This window comes from Mytilus trossulus, chromosome 14 (genome assembly GCF_036588685.1).
Source record: "Mytilus trossulus isolate FHL-02 chromosome 14, PNRI_Mtr1.1.1.hap1, whole genome shotgun sequence".
NCBI lineage: Eukaryota > Metazoa > Mollusca > Bivalvia > Mytilida > Mytilidae > Mytilus > Mytilus trossulus.
Window position 1 is genome coordinate 8,396,430 of NC_086386.1, and position 6,372 is coordinate 8,402,801.

General features: G+C 31.4%; 1 long non-coding RNA gene across 2 annotated transcripts; it reads right to left on the reverse strand.

The window, feature by feature from the left end:
- Nucleotides 1-3,446: 3,446 nt before the first annotated feature.
- On the reverse strand, nucleotides 3,447-6,372 carry LOC134696644 (uncharacterized). Of its 2 annotated transcripts, none has more exons than XR_010102980.1 (3): nucleotides 6,203-6,372; nucleotides 4,399-4,606; nucleotides 3,447-3,653 (listed from the first exon to the last, which is right to left on the reverse strand). It is a non-coding gene; the product is annotated as an uncharacterized LOC134696644 (long non-coding RNA). The 2 variants fall into 2 exon arrangements; XR_010102979.1 differs by lacking the exon at nucleotides 6,203-6,372 and adding an exon at nucleotides 5,797-6,136.

The following is a 6,372-nucleotide window of genomic DNA, read 5'->3' on the forward strand; positions in this document are numbered from 1 at the left end:
ACTGCATTTTACCCCTATGTTCTATTTTTAGCCATGGCGGCCATCTTGGTTGGTTGGACATGTCACCGGACACAATTGTTAAACTAGATATCCTAATAATGATTTTGGCAATGCTTGTTTATATTTGGCCCAGTAGTTTCAGAGGAGAAGATTTTTGTAAAAGTTTACAGACGAAAGATGCCGGACGTCGACGGACGCCGTTCGCCGACGGACGCAAAACGATGAGAAAAGCTTACTTGGCCGTTTGGGCCAGATGAGCTGAAAAGAGTAGACACTGAACCTGCTTTAATCTGCTGGATGATAAGATCTGCTGGATAAGTTGGCCATTTGTTCACCTGGTTCTGAAAACCTTCATGGTAACAGTTGAATGCTTCTGTATCTCCCTTGAACAACTGTACTGCTTCAGATCCTGTCTTGGTATACAGCTGCTCAATAATAAACGTAAAATAACGAGATATCTCCCATTACTTCTGTATCACCCTTGAACAACTGTATTGCTCCAGATCCTGTCTGGGTATACAGCTGTCCATTAATAAACCTAAAATAAAGAGTTATCTCCCATTACTTCTGTATCAGCCTTGAACAACTGTACTGCTTCAGATCCTGTCTGGGTATACAGCTGTTCACTAATAAATCTGAAATAAAGAGTTATCTCCCATTACTTATATACGGTGTTAAACCACAGCTTACATACCATGTATTTCCTATTTAATTATTCTCAAAATATTTTGGTGTTTCAAATTTCTAACAACTTTATTTATCATGCAATTACAATTCAATGAATTAGCAAATTTTTGTTTAAACGAAATTTACAGAAAAAGTTTTGTTTTAAAATAAATCGAGTATATAATATTATTTGTGTCTTTTGTTCTCCAAATTCTATGATGATAAAATTGTTGAACCAAAAAAAGCATGCGTATAGCTGTCATAATTGATTTTCTTTTTTGTTTGATTATATATGGTTTATGATATATTATTAAAATATACAATATAACAAACATAGCCTTTATAACTTACATTGCCTATATAAATACCATTGCCTATATAATTTAAACTACCATCATTTTGACCATTGCCTATATAAAATGAGTTCTCAACTAAAATTTGTAATTCTCATATGCTAAAAGAGATTTTTTTTACAATTTTTGATTTTTTAAGGTAAAATAATGTTGTATTCTACTAAATATTTCAATGTCCAGAGAAAACGTTACGGCCATGCTCCATATTTTGAGTATTTCTACTATATTGCATTTGTATTAGTATCAACATATGCTCATTATACAAAAAATCATACTGATTCATTTATTTCTATGAATAGTAGATGCTGCATTATAGATTTTATTGGTTCTCAAAGATTATGTTTGCTCTCTCGATTATATTAATAACTTTTGTAGTTCAGCAGGACAACCGGATGTGCCTTTTTGGCCAAAATGTGATTCGGCGGCGCTCAGTAGTCCTACGCCGAAAATTGGACTATATTGCGTCGGCCGACGTCAGCTGAAAAATGGCGCGCTTTTGTAAAAACATTTCATTCGTTTACAGCAAAGTACCGGCGGTAAATGCTGTTGATTGTAGGCTCATTTATAAGAGAAAAATATATGAGTTTACTCATTATTTACATGTTTGAACAAAAAAATATAAGAAAATCTTATTTTTTCACATTTGAACATCGAATTTCGGATTTCAATTTTCTGCACTGTAGAATTTAATAGCGATATTAAAAAGGGGTACAAAAAAAAGCCTATCCTTCAATTACCTTAAATTTTTTACATCGTAATTTCGCTAGTTTTTCAAATCGAAATCCGTAAAGAAAAGGGGTGTCCACAGTAGGGCAAAAAATTGTACCCATTTTAAAGTAGGGGTCTAATTTTTTTGAAGGTTTTCCCTTGCATGGCCGGTAGAATTAGAAATTGGAAAAGATTCTGTTTTTAAAGTAAATATTCATTCAACTATCAAGAATAGCTGAATCCTTATATATGTAACCCTTATAAAAATATCAATATGTGTCAATAAATTGTAAAATTATCGATTTTTTTCGAAATTGAAGAAGACGCCATTTTCGCCTATTTCTCTATTAATACGTCTATTGGTCTGCTATAATTATTAGATGATTCTAAAAAATCTCCGCCTCGATTTTTTTTATACTTTCATTTTATAATCTTTGGTACATAATGCAGATGTTATGAAAAAATTAGGCACTTCTATCGAGTAGAAATGGAGAACGGTCATCTTTATTTTGTATGTCACCACTATGGGGGCGTGGTCATCCTTTCACCTTGATTCTGAAGTACACGATAGCTATTCATCTCTCGAAATTAATTATCAAATAAATATCATTGAAACAAAATGAATATATTTTAAGACATCAACAAATTTTAAGTGCTACTGATTTTTTTAATTTTTAACAGAATATGCCGGAATCGACCCCATCCGATGTTGTGTCAATACATTAGATCAACGTTGTCAATTTCCGGCGCCGAAAATGTCAACGTAAAATGTCATTAAAAGTTGGAATCTTTTCTTCTTTGTATCAATTTTGTTTATCTTAATGTCAAGAAAGTCATGCAATATGTTGAATCCATATCAACGTTATACCAAAACAGGCCTTACTTGGTAAACTAACAGTTTGAGGCCATCATCATGAGATTGACTTGTTGACATCGTACTTGTAGTTGATGAAGATTAATTTCGTGCATGTTGTTACCAGGTTACCGGTCGCTGATTTTTTTAAATGAACAACTTATCTGTTTGGTCATATCGATTTCTTTCATAATTTTCCTTTCGTTCGTTAATGCAATTATCGTTATGTGTTTTGTTTTCAGTGTTTCCGTTTTTTTGTCAAAAAGGGGGTTGGGGTGGGGTGCTCTTTTAATTTTATCAAAGGCATGCGTGATTTTTAGGGGCTTATGGTTCTCAATTTCTGGTTTGCTGTTAAGGTTCAATATCTACTTGATTTTACTTATTTCAAATTTGCAGTTTCTTAGATCAATGATTATTTACAATTACTATATTAGTACTACAAATATATAGTAATATATTTTGCATAGGGGGAGGGGGTGGCCATTTGCTTTTTTTTGGGGAATTCGAAGAGAATCCTGGTGTGTTTGTATTAGTGCTTATATAAAAAAAAAAAAGAAGATGTGGTATGATTGCCAATGAGACAACTATCCACAAAAGACCAAAATGACACAAACATTAACAACTATAAGTCACCGTACAGCCTTCAACAATGAGTCTTTCAAACAATTGCTTGTCTGTTCTAGGTACTTTACCTTTATATCCAATCAAAGGTACCTGTTCATTTTTTTTTGTTATTTTGTTTACTGTAAATTATTTGAATGAAGTATGTAAAAGTTTGTTGCCAACTTTTTTAATAAACCGCATAAACCATAACATTGGGGATCTATAGGATTTTTTTTCTAGATTTACTATTTATTAATTTTTTACTACACATTGAGCCCATAGTCAGCTTAAGACTGAGTTAAGTTTCATTTATTCAAATCCTGCACAAGTTCAACAAAAATGTCTGCTAATAAACACTTGAACCACCTCAGTTACCATTTTGTACATGAACATATCTCTCATAACAAAATTCATTTAAATTTTGCTGATTCCAGGTATCAAAATTTTCATCCTCCAGTATGTGTTGTGTACTGAAAAAAAAAAATTGTTATTAAATTAAGTTTGTTGATTCAATTGAAAAGTAATGATGAATGATAATTATAAAATATTATATTTTATTGTCATTTGCATCTTTGACCAAAATATGGTCTGCTTAAGTCATTCTCTTATCTGAAGAAAATGGCCAATTTTATTAAACCACTTCATTCTCATGGATATAATGCACATAAAGTAAGAGTTAATTCCCTTATATTGTTGTTTTATCTTTATAAATTAATTTTAAATTACAGTACCCTTCATTCTTGAAATTTGGTTTTACATCCAAATGAAACTATATTGAAATTATACAGCATAGATAATAGTATAAAATCTTTAAACTATTAAACATGTTAAAAGTATACCATTTGCTCTTAAAGTCTGTGTATAAATCACAGGCACTTGTCTCAGAATTTTTTTTCCCTATATACCTTATTATAACATATAAGGTATATAGGGGGAAAAAAATTCTGAGACAAGTGCCTGTGGTATAAATGTGCATTTCATAAATAAATATAAACTATAAATTTTAACTTCCATTCCCAATTTATTCCATTGGCAATTTTCTTGTCTGACTGTTAAATGTAAGATATATTCAGTCTATTTCCTTATCAAAATAGTTAATACATAATCATGATAATGTCTATCATGTTTTTGTTTCATATTTGAGGGATTGAAATCATAGCGCATTGTAAATAACCCACTGTTGTTACCCTGAACAGACACATTTGGATTACTTACCCTTAATATATTCTAGTCATATTGTTTTGTTTTAACAAAATAATTTTGCTTTGGACATTACTCGTTGTTGACTCTCTATTTTATTACTGTTTTCCTGCTGTATGTATATCAATCATACATGTGCATGTACTGCAAGTGGTTTTGTTGATATATATATAAAAGTCATCTGTTTTGAATTTTTGATTCATAGTGAACATCTTTCTCCATCCTGTATATAAAGCAAATGTACATACAATTACTAAATAAGATGAATATATACTAAATTATTCAAAGCAAAATTAAACTTTGCATTGTTATAATCAACACATGAATACAAATTTGCCAAATAAATTACCAAGAAAAAAAACATATTTTCTCGCTCCAATGAAGACACATTGGTGGCCGTTGACTGTTGTCTGCTCTTTGTTTGGGTTGCTGGTTCTTTGACATATTATCCATTTCCATTCTCAATTTTATATATTTATTATGTATTAGAAATTGCCTCTAGCAATTCTGCTCAAAACATAAAAGTTACAGGCAAATTTAAAACATACATGGGAGAGTTGTCTCATTGGCACTCACACCACATCTTCCTATATCTATGTATTATAATAGCTAGTGTACATGAATATCTAACATGTCTAACATGTCCATTGTACAATGCAAGCTGAAATTTAATACATTTTGGGGGCACTCACAACCTAGTTTTAATTTAAATTCATGAACCACCACTGTCATAACACCATTAATTAGATAATATTATGATATTAATGAAATTGGGGTATATTTTTTTAAAGTAATTACTACAATGTTTTGTCAATGGATTATCATTTCTAATTAGTTTGTATATATATATATACATATGACTATAGCCTATAGGATTAATATAACTTGATGGATATCAAGAAATTGTACAGGCATATTTAATTTGTAACATACATGATGTATCCTGCCATTCCTGGTCATGGGGGATACATGTTAATGCATGTGTAAGCTCTCAAATGGGTGGGTGATTCAGTGGTTAATTTCGATGAGTAAATTTCTTTTAAATTAATATGAGATATAAATTTAGAGAATGGCTATCTATATTTTTTAATTTTTTTTTGTATATGTGAAAGAGAAATCTGTGACTGTGATCGCTTTCCCTTTGTATTTTTTGTTTATGAAAGATTTAATTTTTATGAATATAACATTTTGGTGTATATGAAATCAGGGACACCAAAATGTTTTTCCAAATGAAATTTCATACCAGGTATAAAATAGCCAACAGTGAAAGTAGGTGTCTTTAAATACATTCCAATGATTTAGTTCATGGACTTTTGAGTTGAACCCGATACGTTCAGCAGAATTCGTGTAGCCTCAGTAGACTATAAATTTGGGGCCTTGAAATTACCCCCACCCCCTTTTTAGAGAACTTACAATCGGCATGAAACGTGATCATAAGTGCTTTCGAATTTTATTCATTTTGGTCCGTATTTGCAGTTAGAGGTTTACAATGTTCTATTATCTGTGCAAAGAAGTGATTGCGTGAATATTTTCCATGATGGAGATCGTGAAGAACACCTTGACCAGTTTGAAAACGGATGTTGACAACTTGTGTGGGTATAATATTTCCGGAGACAAGTGCGGATACCTTAGACCGAAATCCGAATGTAATTCACCAGTAAATAGTTGATTCAATATCAGTATAAGGAAATGATGATATATTGGATTTCAATTTTCATGTTTGATATTATTTTACATTTTATTTTTGCCGTTTAAATCATTTCTTTGGAGCCGACTTATTTGATAGTAATTAACTGAAATATCTGGAATAAACCTTTACCTTTTGTGTTGTTTAGCATAAAGAGTAAACATCCAAGAATGTCATTAATGCAACTTTTCAGCTTGGAATGCCAAATCCAACGTCAAATAATGGCCGCCATTACGTGTTGACAACGTCGTCTAGTGAACCGTATCACTGAGCGGCGAAATCCTTACTCAGGCGCTTCCGGT